Genomic DNA, 24,758 nt, shown 5'->3' on the forward strand with positions numbered 1-24,758 from the left:
TTTCATTCACCCTTACCTAGTGTTCTCTGGGTTCACCTCACTCTTGTCCTCTCTGCTTTCCCTGGCGGGCTTTCTTTCACCCGGCCCACAAAGGCCCCAAGTGGGCATAGCTGTCCTTGTCATGGCTGCTGATTGGGTGGAAGCAGCGTGGGAAAGTGTCCTCCAGGGCCCGACAGAGTGGGGCAGCCAGGGGAGAAGTGTCACTATGCCACAAACTTAACTTTTGCTCGTGATGAGTTGGTATAAAAACAATAGAAAAGTAGAAGTACAAGCAAAGGTGATGACAAGGATCACGCTAGTTACTACCCTTAACCATCAGTCTCCTCACATTTACGTGACATATTGCCTCGATTGCCTTCGATTCGGTGCCATATGTCCTTCTGTGCTTCATTTCAATATGGTCTTATCTAATACCTCTTCATCTTTTATGCCTTTGTTACGGTTTCTGTGCCCCTTTATTTGCCCCCCCCCCCCCCCTTCTCTCTCTCTCTCCTGCTGCTCCTGTCCTTTCCCACTCTCCTCTGAAATTCTGCCAGCCAAAGAGTGCCACAAAGCATTAGGACCAAACACTATCAGACGCCCTTCTCAGGCACATCCTACACATCACCCAGACCCCCACTTACAGTACACACACACACACACACACACACACACACACACACACACACACACACACACACACACACACACACACACACACACACACACACACACAAACACACACAGAAAGTCCAGCACTTCCTCACACCATGTGCCAGACTAGGTGACAGAAACAGAGTTTACACATAATCCTAGGGAGGTCTTATTCACAGTGGCAGACTCACCCAGATACTCTTAAAAAAAGAAAGACACAAACACAGCATCTCCAAGCACTCTATTTCTTATTAAAACACATCTGCACTGTTTCACTGGTAATTATGCACGCACATGCCATCTCAATACATTCATAAATGCCTGCATATGCTCATCGAAACAATGTGCATTTCAAATGCGTCGTCACGCTTACGCAAGAGTACATATACGTATGTTTACACATGCGTAAACACGATCCCCTCCTTCTATTTCTTCCTCACTCACACACAGTCACACAAACACACACAGATCTGCGCAAATTCACAGGTCACATAGACAATAGCAAACAAACAGTCGTTAGTAGATTTCTGGCTGCCTCTCGGTTTCTGCTCCACTCTGTTGTTGGTGCGCCCGCGCCCTCTGGGGTGGCGCCGCTGCTGTAGGTTTTAATAAAAGCATTGTCTTTGGAAGCTGTCTGAAGGGACTCAGTTTCATTTTGGAGAGCTGCTGCTGCCGTTGCCGTGGTTGTGAATGTGGGAGGAGAGAGGGCTATTGCGCTGGGACGTGGGGGCGGCAAGGTTCAGTGTCATTGCGGGACCCTCCAAGGACTGGTGCTTATTGTTTGATAGTTTCAATATACAATGTGTGTGTGTGTGTGTGTGTGTGTGTGTGTGTGTGTGTGTGTGTGTGTGTGTGTGTGTGTGTGTGTGTGTGTGTGTGTGTGTGAGTGTGTGTTCTGCGGTCATGCAAGCACATGTAAAACTGTGTGTGTTCCAAACTTGCGTAGAAGTCGAAGCAAATGGCTGACACAGCCCACCACTTCAACACCCCGGCAGCTGTAACAAGTCGACGGTATGTTTGCATTTTATGCAAGACAGGAGAGAGCACAAATAAACCCACACACACGGAGCGATCTGGATGACAGGCGTGGAAGCACTCTCTCTGTTGTGTTTTGAGAAGGGTTGCTGTTAACCAGTCCTATAAAACAAACAGTGGAGGGAAGAAAACACTAATGTGCAACTGCTCCACTCATGAAACCGTGTGCCATTTAGGGGGATGCTCAGGATAACGAGCTAGCTCTCTATAACACACAGGTGTCCATTACCTCTTTGGGCTGACCAATCTGTGACACCCTCTAGTCATCGCTTCTCCATCTGTCAGCATACAAACACCTCTGAAAAAGCCCCTCAAGGAGACATTCGTGTCATTTCTGATGGACAACGAATTGCCTGCTCCCAACAGGAGCACATTGTAACGCCCATGATGAGGTCAAATCAGATGTTATTGTCTAGATTTGGAACCACATTGTTTCCGAGCCATCCTTCTGTTTTCACTCTACTCCCACAGGCACCTTCAGATCCCATCAGCTGAAGCATCACGGGGCACATCTTTAAAAAGGCAAATGGAAAGAATGAGTATGGCTATCAGGAAAGGATGTAGGAGAGGAAAATCCTAATTGTCCCTTTAAGTGTGTTCCCTCCTGTGGAGTGAAGGTGCGGGGTAACGGCCATCTTAAATCACAGCCCCGGCCGTGGCCTTCATTAAAGCCATAATGCCAGGCTCTCCCTTTAATGGAAATGGAAGCCAGCGAGGCTATGGGTGTAAATTAAAGTGTAAGGCCCGAGCAGGGAAAAGATTTCCCCGGCTCTGACAGGTGCGGCCTGAATTAGCTGTAGTGCTGTTCAAGCAGTCAGTGGGAGAACGCTGGTATTGATTTTAAGCACTGTTGCACTTCCTATCTGAAAGGGAATGTGTATTACTAGAGCTGGGCACATCAATCACTCAGCATTCCACCACTATCCCCTGGCACGCTTCTGATTTTAAAATGATAAACAAACAGAAACAGACCCAAACAAAAGACAACACCGGCTGCACTGTTGTACGAGCCTGAATGATGTGCAATAGCCCGCTAAAACAGATCTGTGCATGCATGTAATCGGTCCACTTCCCCTCGTCTTCCTTGTGTTGACAGGTTGTCATCTCTATTCAGGGCATGTCCTGCATTGCGTGTCACCTTGGTCAAACAGCTAGCGTCAGCTCCTTGAGCTCTGGCTGTGGACCCACTCCCATGTTTACGACCTGCATGTGTCAAGAGTTGTTACATGCATGCGGTGTAGCCATGCAGTGCCGTGCCTCTACGCACGTGACCCCACTGCTTATCTCTGCCTCCCATCATGCCCCGCTGACCCTGTCTACAAGCGCTGGCGGGGGCAGAATTAGCCTACTTAGCCTATTCCCCTCAGGGGTCAATCCACACACTGACAGCGCACCCGCAATCTGATGCTCACACACCCGCCAACATGCACCCGGAGGTGTGTGATGACAAATGATAAGGCAGCACTTAACCACAGGTGTCCCTAGTTTGACCTTTCACCCGTGACCTTGAACATAAAGCTTTTCATACAGAGGCCAGCCATCAGTCATCTGCCATCAATCACACATACACACTGCACCCTTTCACTCCCCCCCCAAAACCTCTCCTGGCCCCAACATCCATCACCACGCTGTACCCTTTCTCTGACATCTAGGAAAACACAAACACTTCACAACCTCTCTCACAGCCTCCCTTGTCTAGAAACACACACGTAGAGCAAACGCACACATCCTGTCCTGCAACGACGGCTCCTCTGAAACATGGAACGTGTTGTTGTGTTGTCAGGTGATCCCAGGTATACACTAGGGGATGCTCCCCGGTGACACATTTGCTGAGATATCAGCACCTGCACTGAAACATGACGTGGGGTTGAAACCCTTGAGCGCACTGGCAGCTGAGACCTCGGCATAACAGACAGCCAGAGGTGACAGACTGTGGCCATGAGCATCGGGAGGACCATTTGACTAGAAAGTCACTGGATCAAAAGTCCCTCACATCTCACACAAGTGTCATTTTTAGGCTTTCTTGTGCTGGAGGATGCCAGCACTCTGACATTGTAATGATCTAGTACCCTTCACGGTCTCTTTTTTTATCTTAACCCTTTTATATTTGTTCCTTTATGTTTTATACCATACTTCAGGTGGATTACAGCACATATATGTTCTGGAGAGAGTACTAGGGCTGCCCCCTCTTAGTCGATTATTAGACTAATTGGTTGTTCTGGTCTTAGTTGACTAAGATTACTTAAGTCAATTATTCATTTATTTTTTCAGGTGGAATGGCTTATTAACGTATGGGACCATCTCTGGTAAAAACAAGATTTAAAGTGAGGCTTTTGCATGGTTTCTTTGTGGAAAAAAAGATCTATCGATTAAATTAAATATTCGCTTCGTCGAGAAAAAAACGTACCAGTGTTAGTGGACTTAGAATTTCTTTAGTCGAGGACAGGCCTAGAGTATTAATGGTGAGTCTGATAGCAACTCTGCAGGCCCCGTCATATACGCTTTACACTGGTTTCATTTTAGGTGAGTTGGAAAGTAGAGGACATTCTTGATAAAAAAAAAGAAAAAGGTGTCCTCAGTGCTCTTTTGGCCCATGCTCCATAATTACACCAGAGAATGTATTCTAATTGGCAGTGTCTTTATGCGGAACTATTATCAATGTCCCTCCGAGGCAGCGGAAGAGAGGTGGGGTGGGGGTGAGGGACGAGAGGAATGGGTTCTATGTCAGCGGGCCCAGGGTCCATTTACACACGGATGAAGACTGCTAATAATGCCAGGAAAGGAGAGGAAGAAAAGTTTAACATATTGAGCTGATTCCAAAGTCATGAAAATGTAAGCTCGAGCAAAAGGGGACATTATGTGAACGGGCTGCATTCGCTGCATAAGAAGTAATCGTGTGGTCTGACAGTGAACAAAAAAAAAACAGTCCAAAAGAGTCCGAGCGGTGTCAATCCCAGAGCTGTCCATGAAGAAGAGATCGTCCAAAGCTACTTAAACAAAAGGGCTGTCCACTACTTTGTCAAATGTGGAGAAATGCTATTACAAAGCCTCATGCATTATTAATGATTCTACTACACAGATAATATAATTACATCACAGCCATTGCTGCCACGATAGCCGTTCATTTGATGACATTAAATTGCACGTGTTTGCTGAAAAAGCCGAGGAGAACGTGTTCCTCATTTTGCAAATTGGCCCTATATGTATCTGCAGACATTAACGCGAATAAATGAATTGCGATGCTGGCACCCTCTGTTCTATTTTAAACATTTCAGTAGCTCTTGGCACTTTGTTCCACATGTGGGTGTAATGTCTGACCCAGACAAACACCTCCTGTTTCAACGGTGTTATTTGCTGAGTGGTGAATGTGCAGACAGATAGGAACACATTAACATACCATTCAAATCAGATGCTGCACCAGGGCATGTTATGTTAATTGTCGTTGCTAAAAGGCAATTATTAGTCAATATTAATATTCTATCATTCATCTGCAAACTGTAAACTTTTCTGAACAGCCATCAGCAGCTTGTAATTTTTAACATCCTACGCTGAACTTTTAGGGGGTTGCAAGCTGTGATTAAAGGAAATGGTCTCGAAGAAAATAAATATGTAAAACTAAAAATGGAAATTTTGGCTCTGTGAATGTAATACGTTCAGGGCTATGATTCTTAACTTGTGTGTTAAAATAGTGCCGGAGTGTAATTGTCTTACCTTGTTTTAGGGGATGTCGTTAGCCATTCTTCATGCTTTTCAAACGTTATCAAGTAAGCTGCGATCTCCTGTGGAAAAGAGAAGAGAGGAGAGGAGAGAGGAAGGGAGTGAGGCTTAGATATGTCATCTTTAATCACCGTTCTCTTGTGTTTGTAATACATCGGTGAGACTGCTTCATTGATATTCAGACGGCCTAACCGGCAGCACAAACACGGCGAAGACGGAAAGAAAAAGGGAAGTGCCGGGGAGCTCAGGCAGGTAAATGGAGACTGGTAAAAGTAAAATGAAAGACAGAAGTGGAATGCAGCGGAGGTCAGATCATCTTCTGAGACCATCTTTGTTCCAAAAGCTTTGATCAAGTTCTCCTCTGAGGACATCAAGGTGCTCACAGGAAGATTGATGTCTCTGTGTTTGAGAGTGAGCAGCTTTTAACATTTTTGGTCCGATCCTCCCCCAAATCCCTTTGATCTGCCCTTGACACTCCTCTATGGATCAATCCACTCTTTAACCTTTGAATAATAATTACACACCAGTCTCCCAATATTGACATGCGTGTGTACTGCTACTTCAGAAAAGGGTGGAGATCCTTTGGAGTCAGTTGCGTAGAAGGAGAAGCTATAGACAAAAAGAAAAGAAAAGCCCAAACTGCCACTGGTATGAATATAGATACTTCAAACTCTTTCATGTTTCCCATGCTCGCCCTGCCTACTGCATCAGTCTGAGTGTAAAGGGGAGAGCACGCTTGACCATACCCGGCCATTTTCTCACCAAACTAATGGGCAGAAATAAAAGCACTTTGGATGCTGGTAGACAACCTAATGATTACCAGCGACAGCCGGCAATTCACTCTTCAGCAAGAACATTTGTCAGCTTCGCAGACTGTTTTGGAGAGAGCGAGACACAAGGACAGACCTGCTGTCATCTGGCACAGAAAATATCATCTTTTCAGTTTTTAAGGATGTGCAACTCTCCTCATGTTGGAGTGTCAACAAACCTTTAAGTGTGCATATGTTGTTCAAATATTGTCTTGTTTGAAAAAAGCGGCCTCTGGGGCTTTATGTTGTTACTTTGCCTGTCCACATGGGGCACAAATGTCTCCAAAAACATCAGCTTTCTCTACGGAAGACACATAGTGGCAGCACAAAACCATCACAAAAACTCTGCCAGTTGTTTTTCCTTCCTACTTTTTCTTTTTTTTTTGCATGCACATACTCTCAACTATGCGCCACTGTTGGGTAAAGGCTCCGATTGGCTCGTCAAGGCTGTGTCACTAGTGTGACCTGGCACAGAGACGTAGCACACTGGCGCTAGCCCCTTAGGGACGCTGCAGGGCGCTGCGGTGTGTGAGGGGTTCCCAGGCTGGCGGGGGTCCCGACAGAGAGAGAGGCGGGGGAGGGGGGAGGGCGGTAGCATGACTGGCACCCTTGCCTCCAGGTGCAGGCTGGGAGATAATGCTGCGTTGATTAACTTCCTGTTCTCTTGCCATAATGACCGGAGGCAGTGAAGCCATGACAAGATGGAGTCTTTTATTGAGAAAACAGATAGGAAGGGGATGAGGCTGTCAAGAGGAGCTCAGGGCTGCTCCCATCCTCTATAACTTCTGCTGTATGACAGAAAAAAAAAAACAATAAAGCGATGAAAAGTATAACAGTAACCGCAGACCACAACCTTGTTGATGAAATGAGCGAAAAAAACATGTTCGATAAGAAATCGGAACGTTAGCCGTGCCAACAACAATTACAATGTTCACAAGGAAAGAAAGAATAAGGCTTTACTATTAGGGTCACAATAAAGTAACATCTTTATATACATTTGTAACTAAATTAGTCCAACACGGCAGTGATAAGATTAATCCCTGCTATTCTGTGCTCATTTTGGGAGGCATATAACCCGCAGCAGGAAGCTCCTTCAGTGACCTCTGCGCCTGTTAGCACATAGCCCCTTCCATCACTCCTGTCTTTAAAAAAAGCAGCCACAGCCTCAGTCTCAGTCTCAGCGGCGATGGATGAAATAGTGGGCCGCACGGTCTCGTATTTAAAATAAATAAACAAATAAAGTCAGAAGTGAGCCTCTACCTCTGGCTCTTTGCGCACCCCCCTCCCTCTCTGAACAGATGCCAGGGATTATTCCAACCCCCCGACCAACCATAAAGGTGCAATAATCTTATGGTGAGGAAACAAACAAAAACAGACGTGCAGCCATTAAACAGCTGCAAAGAGACAAAGTTTGCATGGGCGGCATAATGAGAGGCTAGCGTGTGTTCAGGTTGAACAAACACGCTCGCGGGTGAGTGCAAGAGGGTTGTTGGGGGGGGGGGGGGGGGGGGGAAGCTGAGCCCTGATGGTGCATCAAAGTCAAACCAGCAGCTGTCAATGGGCTCTGGACTCTATCTGCTGACCTCAGTGCCTCTGGCCTGCTCTGCCTCACTGGGGAAATATTCAGAAGAGGCCCACACACACACACACACACACACACACACACACACACACACACACACACACACACACACACACACACACACACACACACACACACACACACACACACACACACACACACACACACACACACAGCTCATACCTCTCTCTGCCTCACAGGTTAGACTCCTGCTTGTGGAGGGCTGTTTGAACTTCCTTCCTTTATGCCTCATCCTCTCCATCCACATAATCTTTCAGCCAGGGTTTCATCTCCAGGTGGTGTTGGAATACACCGCACCAGTAGGAGCTGTCTTCTGCACCGCTTAAATTGAGGCAAACTCCCTTCTTCGCCTGATCTAAATAAATAACAATCTGCGCAAGCTCGCAGTGAACCAGAGAGTGAGTTTGAGCAATACCTCCTCTAATTGACACGGTGGTTGCAAAAAAAAAAAAAAAAAAAAAAAAAAGGAAAGAAAGGGGGGGGGGCCCTTTCATTTTCCAGGGGAAAGAACAACCCGGAGCTGTTTGTTGTAACCCAACCATCTCATTTGTTTCTTTTGTCTCTGCAAAAGCTGCGACACACTGTTAGCACAAGGGGGCCGCCCCAGAACATGACGGAGCAGTCTAGCAGTTTCAGAGCTGACGGAGATGGAGAGCCGGGAGTGGGTTTTTTGTGTGTGTGTGTGTGTGTTCCTGTCTTCCGTGTAACAATCATAGGGCCTGATTACTGGTTACCTGCCTGGGCCTGGCACGTTATTAACATGCTCTTCAGGAGGTGTCACTCCCGTACTCATCAGTGTGTCTCCCCCTCTAGTTCTCTCGTCTCATATGCTCTACACACACACCTTCTCCAGTCTGACTCTCACTCATTCTCATTTATTTTATTTTTTTCTTTACCATAACTGCTGAGGTGAAAAAGGAAAGCCACCGTAAGAAAATTTTCATTTTGAGATGACTGGCTTTTACTGTCTCGCCTTTCAGATGGTATTTTCACTCTCGAGGTACAACATTTTCTCCAGAGAGAATCAGCTTTTGAAATGTCTAGCTATTTAGAATTGGAGATGACACTAACATATTCATCCCATTTCACTTCTTTGCATCAAGGAAAGGAGGACGTGTGAGCGGGGAGCAGTAAACTCTCAGTAAATAAAAACGATTCTTTGATTGTCTCAAAGCTTAAATGACAATTATAGGAGCAACTGTTTGTAGACTGATCAGATAGTTACATCAGACCCTTTCTTACTGCACGGAAGCCAGTCAATGTTTGACCGAGTTATTCTATGGTGGATTCACTGTCCCGGGATGACCTGAGGCTAGATTGTTTTGCTGCTCCCTCTGATTCTCTCTCTCTCACTAGCATGTTTGATTTATGGGGGAAAAGAGAGGCGTTGAGACGACCAACGCTCCAGCATTTGGCTGACAGACCTGATCACTTGAAACAACTGTCGCTGTTCCATTAGTAGGAGAGATAGGAGTCTTTTGGCATTATCTCAGGACACATCAGACACCTTTCTCTAAACACCATCCATAATGCCTCTCTCCTCTCCTTCTGCATCCACAGCGCATTTGAGCTGACAGAAAATGAGAGGTGTGAACGATACAGAGCTGGGCGGACAAAAAACCCTGAGGCGCATTCCCTTCTGTGCCACCCCTATATTAAAATAGCAACAGTTGCATCACTGTCTGAGAATTTACTCCTGGTTTTTAAAATCCAACATTGACTAGACAAATTAGGTTAAAATAACATAGAGTAATGAGTCGTTCTTCGTGAGCTCAGCCATTTAAATCTTCATCCCTCCCAAAAAAAAAATATTAAAAAATGACAGCATATGTTTGTCCATTAAAGTATTATTCCAGTTATACTGGTGCTCTAGTGACACTAATGAAAAGGCACTTAATGAATCGCTGTATTAGGAAAAACTAACTTTAGCATCGGTATTGATTGCAATAAAAGCTTGAGCTAATGAAATGAATATGAGAGAGCAGGAAGATGTGAAAGAATAGATGGGGCAAAGTCTGGGAAGAGAGAAGAGTGCAGCGCCTCCAGCCTGCCTCGTGGTGAGGTCTAGGGAATGCATCCTCAAAGCTTTGACCTTGCCCTGCACTTGAAAGCAGGAAGTGGATGAGAGGGGGGCCGAGAGGATGGATACGGTGAGAGGAGCCCTCCCTGATGACCTGGGTTTTACTGTGGAGTGCCAGGTCATCTGATATTTCCTCCAGGGCAGCCCAGGAAACCAACCTGCCTGAGGCTGGGCACAAATGGACTGGCGGGGATTGGGGGAGGAAGGATGGGGGGAGGAAGGGTTGCTGGGGCTCCAGGCTATCACGAGATTACGCCAGAAAAAATTCAAATGCAATTAGACACACAAGAGATAGAGACTGGAACTCAAGAAAGGGATGGAGGAGGAGGAGGAGGAGGAGGAGGAGGAGGAGGAGGAGGAGGAGGAGGAGGAGGAGGAGGAGGGAGGGTGGGTGGAGAGTTACTGAAAAGGGAGACGATAATCAAAAAGAAGAGAGGAGGAACAAAGTTTAAAGTTTTTTTGTGTGTTTTTTTTCCCTCCCATGACAATGATAAATGCATTTAAAACAGGAGAAGCGTGAAGGTATGGTGATTAAAACAGAGCGCTCTGGTTCGATTCTGCAAGCAAAAGCACCTTTGCTGTATCATTTTGGGCTTTTTTTTCTTTTTTGTTTATACTTCATGAATTCATAATGCACCAGCAATAATGTATCACACACTGTATCTATGTAATCTCGCATGGCCATATTACTCTTTTAAACCGGGGGGTGGTAGTGAGGTAATGAATCTGTTTTATGGAGCTAAAACACCTCTAGCCTTTAACACACGGCTACTAATGCAGCAGGATGCGGCCGGTCTGCTATCAAGCTCAAATGCTCAGGACAGAGGGAAAAGGGAAGAGAGAGTGAGACGGGTTGAGACGGAAGGAGAGACGGAGGAGAGTGAGGGGAGTTGAGAAAGTGAAAGTAAGCAACAATAGAGTGTGGAGCTTGTTGACAGCTGCACTTGGCATCTGTTGAAGAGGATGGAGGCTGTTATATGAGTCCCTGTGCTCATTAGGACCTGCATGGAGCTTCCCAGGGATGGCCAGAGAGGGATGCTGAGAGAGGGGGAGGGGTTGGAAGTCAAACTGTGTCCACTCTGTTGCTCCACTGTGAAGGAGCAACAGAGTTGTCCAGCTCCACCTTACCCTAAACCAAAAAAAAAACGGCCTGCGGTTTGACAGCTGATCGAAAGAAAAAGTGCACCATCATGGCCGAAAGAAAAAATTCAGAGAGTTCAAAAAAAAAAAAAAAAAAAGCATGTCCACGGCTCAAACGAAGCACATGGCTCACCACATGTCTGTGCCATCACCACGCACGGCTCGCCATATGTTTAAAAACACACATTTCTACATCGAGCTCGTTACGCGCCTCCTCAGCTCCTGTGGTGTAGCCCGTCTCCTGCCATACAGGAGGTGAGGAGAGCGAGACGAGCCATCCACTGCCCTACATTATACATAGTTCTGGGATCAATTTGGCATTGATCCTGGACAGCTTAGATGTTTTCCAGTAGTTGGTCAATGCCTCTCTGCACATTTCTGCTTGGCATGCTGGTCATAAGACTGCTCTGGGAAAGAAAAGGAGGCAATCTCTTGGGGAACCTTCTCACGCACCTCAACGCTGCACGCCTCCCTGCTCCCACAATCAATGTAACCCACAGCAGCTGCTCTGCCAGCACTCTCCTTTTTGTTTACTATGTCACTTCCACACACTCTACACTTTTATACAAAGAGAGGACTTAACAATAAGAAAGAACAGCGACGGAGGAGGGGGTATTGCTCCAGAGGGGTGACATTTTTATAACAGCGTAACTTAAATTTATCAATGCAATGTGAAAAATGATTGGTGTGCATACAACAGAGTTCTTGTGCATGCTCCTGCACGCACACACACACATACACATACACACAAACACACACGTATAGAGTAAGACACCTGGGTTTTCATAGAGGGGTGACAAATCAAAGGTGAAACCAGAATAAATGAGGAAAAAGAAACATAACTAATGCAGATGTTACCATTCAAGGCACGAGGGGGGTTTGATCATGTGTTTGCAGACTTCATAGTCCACAGATTTTAACCAAAGTTAACACCTAGGGGACATTTAAGAAAATGCTGTCCACTACAATCTCTCAAACACCAAATGAAGGAATATCTTTTTTGAAGTTTAATGATTCAGCCCTTCATTAGAGTTTAAGAGATGTGTAGAATTCATGCCAAGGTGCACTGAAGCTATATTCCAGTAGGTTGATGTGGCTCAATATACGGCAGACATCTTTGTCTTGTACTATAAAGACAAAACAGGTGCTCAGCAACCAATTTAAGCAGCCGGCTTGTCAAGTATGCCTATTCTATCATTCTTAAAGTTTGTCAGCTTTAAGAAATAGTCAATCGCAAAAAATGTTAAAATCCGGAGCTAGGCACAATACTACAAGCACCAGTAAGATAAATAAACTACTACGGCATAAGAACAATGAGCTACTTAATTAAGATTAGCTACTAACTGGGTTAACCACTGGCTAAAAGAGAAGTCATGGTTTTTGAGGGACAGTAGTGGACTTACTAGACTTACTAGTGGAAAAAAAAATATATATTTTGATTAATATCACTGAATTGAAACATCATTTCACCAAGGACATTATTTACATAACGAACATTGACATGTGGCTAATATCAAAATGACACAAAATATATTACATCTCCTCTTCCTTCCAAGTTTTCATTCCCACTGCTCTGCTGGGCCAGCTGCAGTATGGCCCCACTAAGGGGGCTGGTCTTCCTTCTGGTAATAAACTGTACATTCTTATGATGTGTAATTATTTGTGAAAAAAATGTATATTCGATCTTACACCAAATATAGGTGCATATTCTCGTAATTATTGTTTTTTTTTTCTAGTGTGTGAGGGGGCTAGAATGCTTTGCCTCCCATCCAACCTCCTCTGCCAGTACAGACAGAAAGAGAGAGAGACCAGGAAGCGTGAGCTGGCATGAAGCAGGATTGCTTGGGCTTTGGTGCCATGGCTGCTGTCTCGGATGTTCGTTGAGAGGATGTAATTATTTGGCCTTGAATGGCTACAATGGTCAGCGGCCGTCGCCCACACTGTACCGACACACCTGTGCGTACACGTCCTGTATGTCTATGCATTCATACGGTCGTACGCACTATGTGGGGAAGAGAAAGCAGAGAAGAAGCGGCAGAGACAGAAAATATTAAAGGAGGAGGAACACGGCGAGAAGAAGAACATGGAGGACTCATAAGAGGGGTCTATGTGGGAACGGATCCACGGCATGTTGTGTGTTAGAGTAACACTGAATGGGAATAGGAAATAAAGTTGACTGAGATGAAAAACATCCATCTTTGTCAGCCACAATTATGCAGTATTGTGACCCCATGGCTGTTGCTATGGATGTGTGTGTGCCTGCTGATCTAAAGCCCATATGGGACCGCCTACCGCTCTACCCTTGAGAGATGTGTCTTGTGTAATGATTCTTTAACTCCTCTCACTTCTTCCATCTCTCTTTCCCTCAGGCTCTAACTTCTGGCAAGACTTTAAGACGTGTTGGAGGCTCGGCGGATACGTGGAGCACTACATTAGTAAACAGGGCAAAAGATTGTGTGTGTGCGAGAGCGCATGCAGACGCATTGTGGTGCGCTGCAGGGCGCGGCTGGAAGCGGCCGGGTTCACTTCCTGGCGTCCCGTGGCTGTCCGACCTCTGGCGTCCACGCCGCACGTCCTCTTCATCATCTATGCAGCAGGATGTCTGTTCCCCCCCCACCCCCGCTGACAGCCCAACCAAGGAGAACGGAGAGTGGCGGAGCCTCCGTGATGCTGACCTTACCCCAGCCCCACTGCCGAGACTCCAGGCTGTTACCCCACTCTGCTGCTGAACTTTTTTCTCCCCCTCAAACCCAACTTCCGTCCACCAAAAGAGGGTTTAAAAAAAAAAAAGAAAACCTGCAGGAGCAGTCAAGCTACCTGGAGGAGGTGGTTTACTCTGCATCTCCTCTCTCTTAATTCTTTACTGTATGTCTTCTATTTGACTGTCGCTCTTGTTTTGGTAGACAGCAGATATTGAAAGTGCCATGTCATATTGCACACCCCAACTGCCGCCAGGTCTGTTTGACAAATGTAATTTCACAATTTGATATAGAGTGCAGACATAAATGCTACATTTGTTGCTTTTCTTGTGCTTTGTGTGGGGAAAGATATTGCGGTGAAAATCCACAGAGAGGGCATAAAATGTCATCTAAACATAATTGAGGTGTGATTTCTCTCTGTGGGGACATTGTGAGAATCTAAGCACTATATCCTCAAATATCACCCTAATTTCACCAAAAGTCAAGCAGCGATGGTATCACGCGCAAATGAAGTGACAGTGGAATCTAGAAGGTCACCGTTCACTTCATATCAATCAACTGATGTCAACTTTCATTTTAAGGCTCCTGCTGGACCTATCCAAAGAGGGGAGGGGAAGGGAAGGGAAGGGAAGGGACCCCCCCCATTCTTCCCTGAATGGCACAAACGAGCAGGGTTCTGTCTCATATGAGCCTGAAAGCCTATTTATTTCAGGCTCCAGAATCAATTAATGCCTGCATTATCCTATGAATTCCCCTATTGAGTGCAGCCAAATGACTGAGGCACCCTTGCATGAAACCAATTTTCGAACTTTCAATCCAAGACACACCCCGGAACCACCTACAGGTCTTCCTTCAAAATTGCAGCTACCTTTGACCACGCACATGTGCCTAAAATATTAAGTGTGCGTGCTGTGCTGAGAATATGTGGGGTTATGTAAAGTTTATAGCGTGCGGTTCAGCCTGTTCTTAATATGCAGCTTTAGCGAACGGGCGCTTGACTACAAAAATGCAGACTGTGCTGACAGGAGAACAAATTGTGGCGCAGAGAACGAAGCCTTCCTCGCCAAGTTAAAGGCAGGAAGACAAGAGACGGAGAAGACGAAGGAGGAGGAGGAGGAGGAGGAGGAGGAGGAGGAGGAGGAGGAGGAGGAGAAGGAGAAGGAGAGGAAGAGGCAAAAGACACAGATTGGAAGAAGAGGCGGATTATGTGTTAAAGGTCACAAAGGTCGTGTCTTTAATCGACTACAGTATATGTCGGTTAGAGGAACAGGATGAAATATTGAGCCCACACTGCCCTGTCCATCCACAGAGAGCGACACACTCCGCTCCAGAGACGGACGGAAAAGACATTAAGACAAGACACGTCTGAAAATTCACCAAAGGGATGGCCAGATCTCCAGCTCAGGCCAATTAGCCGGCAGAAACTCTTTTTTTCACACCCCCAACTACTCTTCAGCATGAAAGGATCACCCTTTGTCTGTCAGACTCATGCCTTTATCCTCTATTTCTACTTCCTATAAAACGGTTTGTACGGCAAACACACACAGACACACACACACACACACAGACACACGCACGCACGCACTCAGACATCCTTTTAATTCTTACATGAACAAGTTACATTCCTGCAACTCCCTTTTCTGTTCCTGTCATCTCTCTGTACGCCTGTCAGCACACACATGTCCGGGCAGAACACACACACACACACACACACACACACACACACACACACACACACACACACACACACACACACACACACACACACACACACACACACACACACACACATACGAACGCTGACAAAACGCCGGCACACACAAGAGTATCAGTCAAATCCTCACATGAACCGCGCTCATTTTATCTCTTCTCAGCTCCTGCCATCTCGATGACTGATGTGATTGTTAGTTCTGGAGGAGGGTTCTCTTTAATTGAAGTGAGTGTGCGGGCATCTGTGTGTGTGTGTGTGTGTGTGTGTGTGTGTGTGTGTGTGTGTGTGTGTGTGTGTGTGTGTGTGTGTGTGTGTGTTTGTGTGTGTGTGTTTGTGTATGTCCAGAGCATTGCCTGACCATGGTTGGTATTGTTTGGCCTATCAGACAAGCTGTCAAGTGCTCTCCCTCTCTTTGTCTCTCTCTTCCTCTCCCTCTCTCCTCTCTCTCTCTCTCTCTCTCTCTTGGCTCTCTGCCGCTTTGTGTTCATGTTACAATAACGGGAATGTGGGACTGTGAAGGTCACAGACGCCTAAAGTCAAACCAGCTTTCCGGCATGCATGTTTTGTCTCCCAACAGCAGACATCTATGTTACACAAACCATCCACATGGGCTACAGTCAAAGACCACTCAACACCTATAATCATCATGTTCAAGGTCATTTTCACCAAACCTTCCGAAGCTTCCAAATAACTAAAGTGCATCTGTGCAGCTGTATCGGTTTATTTCTTTTCTCCACACTGAGCTAACTTTTCCCTGAACTTTTTCTGCCTCTATCTGCATACTCCCATCTGCCTTGTGTGCATTATCTGTCTCGCATCTCTCCCCTCTAAAAGTTTGGCCCGTGGAGAGGTGGAGGCGCAGGCTGCTCTTTGTGAACGCTGCTCTCTGCAGACGGCGGGGAATCGATCAGCCAGACGCTCCAATGGCCCGCTCCTTTGTGAGCCCAGTCTGGCTCTCAACAGCTCTCCTCTGTTTATCTCCCTCACGTCGCTCGCTGGCTACATGCTCTTAATTAAACATGCCGCACGGCTATTAATTGTCAACCAGATTCAATTTGTTCCCCGGGCACGCTGTGAATGGGCCTCTCCCTCCAGAACAAAGGTGTCCGAACAGCCGTGTCAGAGTTGAACAAAAGACCCAAGGCGTCACTTCTATCTTCGAAAGCCTGAGGTGCTATACAGCTCGCAGGCAGCCATTGAATGAGGTGTTATCCCGGCAGCTTTCCAGGCAGGTGTTTAAGAGGTGTTCAGAGACAACCGTCTTGTACTTATTTTTTTCACCCATTGACATTCGGGCAGAAACAAAGCACTCCATCAGAATTTAGCTGCTACACCTTTGCGACCTGTCGTAATGCTTTTACCTACACAAAAATCCATTTGGCAAAATACTTTAAATCTGCCTCATTTTTAATCTTGTAATCTTTTTTTTTTTTTTTTTCTTACATAAGAACTCTTTTGACAAATTGTGTAAACAAATAAATATATAACCCAATGACTGCTAAGATGAATCTGGAAGTAAGCAGTTGCCAAGGCATAATATAATTCATAGCGATGCATCAGTGTTACTGGAGACTGCTCCAGCATCCAGCCAGAACCCACAGAGCCGGGTGCCAGCGCATCCATCCCCTTGCAATTCCCTCACCCGACCCAACTCTCAGTCACTCCGGCCATCAGCCCAATCAATGCTGCCTTCCCCCCAAAAAAACCTAAAGCTCTGGGCCCCAGCTGGTGCCAAGGAGGCCTGGCTGGTGCTATTGTGCCACTGCCTAAACCCCTCCACAATACAACGATAAACCTGCCCCCTCTGTGCCTCCTAAGTCACACACTGAACCCATGCCAGACCAAGAGCTGTCCATGTAGACTCACATGGAGATCTCGTTACCACAGGGCCTCAAATGAACGGACAGTCAAACAATACTGCATGTAATGTGAATCTGTTTGAAAGCCCTCCCTACCTATATACTGAGGCAAAAAAAAATTATCATATCAACAAACAAAAGGAGTACTGTAGCATAGAATATACGATTTTGTAGAAAGCCTTGTTCAAACACAGCATAGTGGAATTTTTAATGAGAGTCAGGCGAAGGTGGTGTAGCGTATAGAGAGAGAGGAGATCTTTTCCCCAGTGAGCCTATGTGCCGGCCTTTTTCAGCAATCCCAATATTTTGCTGCTGGGGAACTCACTGAGCAGTTGAGGAATTACTTATTTAAAAGATAAGATTTCCTCTGTTGTCAGCAAAAAACGCCTCTTGTCCATAACGGGGGGTGGTGGTGGTGGTGGGGGGAACCAATGCAGTGTGAAATCAAAGGTCACCCAGAGACAAATAGCACTAACAGGCGAGAGCAGGGGTGACAAACGCTCCCTCTCAACGCTCACCAAATTAATTAAGAGTGGAGATTCAACATGGCATCCCCAACACAAAGGAGAACGAGCCGCCTTGTTGTTGTTATTTCAGCAAGGCTTTTAAGAGAACAAACACACTCCCCTTTTTCTCTATTGTAATCAAAGCCTGTTTACCCGTGTCTCTCAAATGACTCTTTCATTGAATGTTTTATATGGCAGCTTTGAGGAGTCACTGATCTCAATCTAGGCCCTCAGATGCTTCTGTTGAGCTTGCTTCAGCCTCACAACTTGCCTGGGATCCTCGGGGCGCTGCATTAAACGCCTTACCCCAGGCAGCCTGCTAATCCACAGCATTCGCAGGTGTCTCTGTCTGGCCGTGACCACAAGATAAGCCCGAGCCTGGAGGAGAGAGAGCAGCGAGCAATAGACACAAAGTGCACATTTGAGTGTGTCTTCGCATCCGGTCCACAGTCACTCACCCAGTTGAGAAGATGGGCTGAAAAACAGCAGGTCTGAGACCCGAGTCTGGATAATGACACATCACCTGGGAACAGCTAGCGGGAAACATCTGCATCCCCTTATCTCTGCGAGGGCTGCAATGTCGAAACGACACGCAGATCATTTACTGGATTACCCTACAGTAAGCTGCTGCCTGATGTTCTTTCACAGATCAGTGTAGTGGAAATGTTTATACAGAGCAAGCTGGGACGAGAAAGTTGTCTCAATGTCTTAGATAAGCGTGTAAAAGCCAGCGTCCCGGCCTCAAGCACGGATCGCAGTGCGCTCACCTGGCATTGATCCCAGACACAATGTTCACTCAAGCGATCGTGGACCAGAAAATGTAATAAACTGGAGTTTGATTAGGCCAAAAAGTAATAATGAGGAGTTGAGTGGGATCACTGTGTTGAATCCATCCAACTAGTATTCAAGTGGTGGTTGGAGGACACTCTACAAACCCTCCGAAAAACAAACAAGGGCCAGGAGGATGAATTTAAACGCTCCAATTTGGGCCAATTACTTTCACGATTTCGGACAGAAAGCTTGTGGGAAATAAATGTTTGGCTAATTAGATTTACAATCAAGGGCAGTTGGTAATAACTACATAATATCCTACAAATTTATTGCATTTAACTTTTGGTTTCATTTATATTGCATTAACAATGAGGGGTCTGTGCCCTTGATGTGGGTGAAATATGGATTTGGAGCTCATAGCACTAAGTCAGAGCATACCGCTCACATGTAAGGTCATGTTCAGCTGCAGCTTTTGGCCTATTAATGGTCATTTATTGTTCATCAAGTGTGTGTGTGTGTGTGTGTGTGTGTGTGTGTGTGTGTGTGTGTGTGTGTGTGTGTGTGTAAGGGTGTTTGTGAATGCTTGCAGGTTTCTATGTGTGTGTTTTATGTGTTCTCTCCCCCCAGCGGGGGGCAGCACCACGGTGGCCTCACTGCCTCCACCCACTCATCCATCCCACGTCTTGTCTAATTAAACATCGTTAACATTCATCCCAAGGTCTTATGCAGATGAGCACAGAGGGAATGTGGTGCACTGCGCATTAAGAAAACAACTTGGGGGGTTGCGGGGAGGTGAGCACAGGGATGAGATGGGGTTGTATCCGAATTGAGACGTGCATGGATATCTCCGATTTGACCTCATTCATCAATTAATTACCACCATTAGCAGGAGGTGATGTGGAACCAAAGCTGAAATCACTGCACCGTGGCGTCTCCGCCGCCAGTTTGTTGACGGTGTGCATGCAGGGCATATGTGTATGACAGACAGGCACCCATTAAGCACTGAGCCAGGTACGATGGAGTGTGTCTATGTGTGTGTGTACCTACAGTATGACCGGAAAGGCAGACAGATAGACAAACTGATGGGCATCCAGCCAAGCGCTGCCATCGGCGTCTCCTCAACAGAGCTGTGATCACAGCTCACTCCTGTCATGTGGCTGTCACTCTATCACTCACAGTCACACACACACACACACCCACACACACCACACCATAACACGCTGCAGCCATGCTAATGCCTGAGACTCTATGATCCAATCTTAAAAGGCATCGTTTTTCCTTTGTAGCTCATAGGGCACTTGAGGTGTAATTTGAAAAGCAGACTGTTGCCCTTTTTCACGTACCCGATGCCCTGAATTAGTACCAGCGACAATACCGGTCAGGTAACCTGCTGTGCATGAAAAAAAAAAAAGAAGACAACTCTATGTGAGACATCATCCGAATAGCTAGAGGCGATAGAGGTTATGAGTGTGCCGACAACCTTGTGTAAAGACACCATGTCAGTTCATTTCCCGACGATAGCCATAAGTCACAAATTGTGAAGGTACCGGCAAACATTTCAGCTATTCAAATGCAACATAAAATCCATAAAGCTGACATTAGCTCTGCATGCATTGCACAACGATCTCGACAGGGGTATGCTACGTGTGAGCAGGTGCATTTGTCAGAGGCAGAGACGGAGGTTTGTACACTAGCCTGGGCATGAATGGCACCTCGCAGTACTTAATCCAGGAGACTAAAATGGGTTTAAGAGGCTGTGGGAGCTGTTATGGTCTGAGGGAGTGCCTGCCAGGGCAGTGGGGCTGGTGTGGCAGCGAGGCTGTGAATTATGCGCGTCGCACATGGACTCATATTTTTGAGGCCAGGCTGACGGTCGGCCATGCACGGCAGCACAGCACAGCACTTCCTAAGATCCTGTTTTGTAACTGTCTGTGGAACAAGAGCCCGAGGGAGGAGCCTGCTTAAACTCACTCACCTTCACCAACCGGCCTCAGATCCATCTCTGTGCACGGCATGCATCCTGCATGCGCTTATGCACACATGCACTAACAACTAGGTACACACTAAAAAATGTAATACTAGCACGCACACACACACACACACACACACACACATCCAAACGTGTCACATAAGCTGTGTGCAAACACAGCACAGGGTCAGCACACCACATGCGGGCCTTTGCAAAAATAAACAGTCCTCCTCAAAGGACCAGTGTCATACAGGCATGCATGAAAAAGCACAAAAAGCACTTTGCCCCGCATACATATGTGATGCACGACCGCCAAGGTCAGTCCAAATCCTCTCTCTATTGGTCGGCCGCCTGAATCACCTTCAAGGATCAATGACTTTCATATGGTGCTTTGTTTGTGTTCATAAACATGTTATGCTACCTGAGCTCCAGTTAGTCTACCTGAGTGATACGCTCATCGTGGGCTAGCAAACAATGCTGTAGCTCAAACTGGGAGCAAGGGGGCGCTGTGTAGACAGTCAAGTACAGGCAGTGGGGGTGAGCAGGCGGGCTCAGGAAACGATGATGAAGTGCAGCATTAGTGCGCTGATTAACTCCTTCTCCCGCTCTTCCTCCTCTCGTTCAGTCCCATTTCCTCCCACCGCGGGACGGGAGGGGAGCCTCTGATCAGTGTGTGTGAGATTCCCCCGACACACCGTCCATCTGTGTGTGTTAGCTGGCAAACCAGCAGGCCTCCTTCACCAGCATGCTGTCGAGATCCCTCCTCAATGTCTCTCCATCACAAACCTTCCCTCTCAGGCTCTCCAAACAGCCCTGAAACTTTGATGAGATAGTGCCCCATTTGGCATGACGCGGTGGTAACATGCTACGATAAGGGTACAAGGCAGCAATAATCAAATCTTACTATGTGGTCCACCATGTTCAACTTGTGGAATGTTGTGATGCTTGTTAGAAAGCTATGCAAGAACTGTGCAGACTAAGTAGAACCCCCTGTGGAGAAACATCTTCTCAGCACAGTGTGTCCAAGCTGGACTGAAAAACAATTAGTCACCTGGTTAACTCACCTACACCTCAAAAATATCCGTCTTAGGGGCGCCCGGATGGTTAAGGAGTTAAAACATAGTCTTTACAAAACTGTTATTAGTTCACTTGCATTCGTTCTCTACCATCTATTCATACTATATCTATTTATTACTTGTGCACATGTATAGTTTTTCATTTATAATATATAATTTCATGCTTCTTTATTTTTATTATTGTTGATACATGTGAATGCAGCGTGCTTCTAATGTTGTTGTAACATATAACGGATTTCTATTCTATTCTATTCTATTTTATCCACTACACTATATATATACAAATTAAGATTATATTTCAAAGATTTTCAAATTAGATTATTCATTTCTTAGACAAGTGAAAGTAGTGTGAGTAAGAAAGTGTTTATTTATTTATATATATATATATATATATATAAACATATGCTGGTGCATTTACTTTTTCTAGCCTCTACATTCACTTTTCTAAGAAAATTATAATCTAATTTGAAATCTTTGAAATATAATCTTAATTTGAAAATCTATGCGACCAAATTCCTTGTTAACTTTGATTTCTTTGCAGAGGCACACAGCATATCAGAGGTGGAGACACCAGACCAGCTACTACAGTCCTCTCCCAGCAGCCATCAGAGGGCCAGGTGGCTGTGGCAAATGACCTGCACTCAATGATGCAGTAATAGCTTCACCTCTTCACCAGAGAGGCTATTCTGTGATCACATAGCCTCCACTCATATCAGATTGCATCACCAGCCGCCAAGCAGGGAAGTCCTTTTTTTTTTTTTTTCTTCTCTCTCACAGGTGCACAGAAGAGACAAAAGCAGCAGTGGAAACCCAGCAAGCTGAAAAACACAGTATGAGTCAGACTCCTGTTATTAGCAAGTCTGCAGGAGCTGATGGCTAAAAATGGGGCTTATAATGCAAAACACTTTCACCTTCAATATTCACAATGCTATTGTTAGTAAACTAGTTATTCCTTTGTGTAGACCCGGGTGCATCTATATTTACTTCTGTCAGATATACGTTTGTACGTTTGTGTACCTCAAACAATCTCGTAGGTTTCAGGACAGGTAATGGGAGGATCTTTGAACACATGACCAGGGTCAGAGCGTCACTCAGGCACAGCCTTCTGGGATGTGGGTGGTGATATGGAACACGTCCTGCAGACAGACTCATCAAACATCCTTCTCATATGCAGATTTAGAATTGTACCCCACGGACTGCACACGACGCGGACCTCTTGTTTAGCATTCAGTAACATTCTGACGCAATCAGATGCCAAAATAAACTTCCCTTCTGCCATTCCAACAAAATTCTGACCTTCTCATTATTTTAAAGACTGCTGCTCTTTTCTGCAAAGAGGATAAAACACATGGAATAGAGTCTTTTTCCACACAGAGAGGCAATCAACCTGAATAACAGCAACGTTTACAATGTTTTGAAGATTTTGTAGACTTTCAACTGTTATAACCATCAGTATCAAGTGACTTTCAGTAAAGGTGATTCTCACAGTGGGATGTGTATCTTCTCCTTGTCTCGATTTCTCTCCTGTGCCCTTATAAATTCTCCACAATTACATGCCAGGGCTTTTTTTTTTTTTTTTTTTTTCTCCAAGAGTAGAAATTACAGCTGTCTCCTCTCCTCTCTCTCATCCTGGCATCGCTCATCTATTATTCAGTTTTTAATTTGGCTATTTGAGGTTTGTTCCCTCGTTTGGCGACAAGTAAGCCTCTGCTAAACAGGCACCTTATCCATTACACTAAATCTAGCACACAGCAGACAGCATTCTGGAATTGACCATTAGAGGGGTTATTGATATAACCACCATTCCCTCTCGTCATTATCCCTCTAATTCATCCGTAATTGTATAGCAGCTTTTTGGAGTTTATTCTCACCTTGGATGCAAAGAGAAAGCATCTTCACTTTTTGAAACATATCCATGTTTGGGTAGTTTACACAAAAAACCTAACCATCAAATTATAGATGGGCAGTATTCAGTCTAGGCAAAGCCAAGTCTCCATTGTGTGGCCATTTTGTTCAAGAGCTTTTGTGTTTATGACAAAAGTTTCTAAATTGCAGTCGGTTTTTACTCAGGGATCCATCGCACTTCTGGTCATCGTTACTGAGAGATAGGCCTCTCTGACAGATCTTCAGGCTCCTATAATCATATGCAATTGTGGTAAAGTGAAAAGAAAGACATGGCTCTTTACTGGGATCTATGGCTCATTGTATCTTATGTGTCACACGAGCCAAGGATCAATAGCACTCAATAGTCTATTAATAGGCAAGTCTTGGCTCTGTTCAGACTAGAGCACCAGCCTGTCCACTAGACCAGGCCATGAAAAGAAGTGGGTGCAATAGAAACCAATCCTCGCTTTTCTGTTAACAGTGAAAGCCTCTTAATCATCTCAGTTTCCCATTGACTTACCCCTCGGTGCTTCTCTCCCTCTCACCAGGCCTGTCCTAGAGGGGATAGCTAACCGACCCCCACCCTCCCCCTCCCCCTCCCCCTCCCTGCCACGGAGAAGATGACTCTCTCTATTGAGGACTTTTGAAGTGAGGTTTCACTGCAACATAATTCCAATCTGGACCAGAGCTCAAACGATCCTGTGTACAGTCGGACACATTATCTTATTCATTAAAAATCGAGAATCCTCTCCACATTCCACTCTGATGATAATAAGCTGCCCTGTAACAGGAGTGATTACTGATAGGCACTTGGACAAGTAGAACAGCGTCTTGATCTTAAGTGTAAGTAATCTGCCTAATAGGCCACGGTATCTAGTTATCTGATAGAGGCCGTCACCGAAATCAGACTTCAGTCGCTCCCACATGCAGACGATCAAAGGACACCTGAGTAATATCAAGCAAATATTGCTATTGATCTGCAGTCTTTAATTTCTTCCCACCTCTAATACTGAAATACTGAAAACCAAATCGAGCTCCGGGTCCTCCACTGTTTACTATCTTGCACAGATTACCGCATTCATTCTGAGATCTATTGATGAATTCCTTTGTGTTTGCTTGAGCCTGTTATTTTGTCGAGTGCCTTTATTAAATACTGCTCTCAGTTTAAAGACGTGTTGGTTATATCCCATAATTTACTTCACAGAAAATAAATATACTGTAGGGTTTGAGCCTCCTCATGGTTGCAGTATTTGGTGTGCATGCTGT

This window comes from Anoplopoma fimbria, chromosome 12 (assembly GCF_027596085.1).
Source record: "Anoplopoma fimbria isolate UVic2021 breed Golden Eagle Sablefish chromosome 12, Afim_UVic_2022, whole genome shotgun sequence".
NCBI lineage: Eukaryota > Metazoa > Chordata > Actinopteri > Perciformes > Anoplopomatidae > Anoplopoma > Anoplopoma fimbria.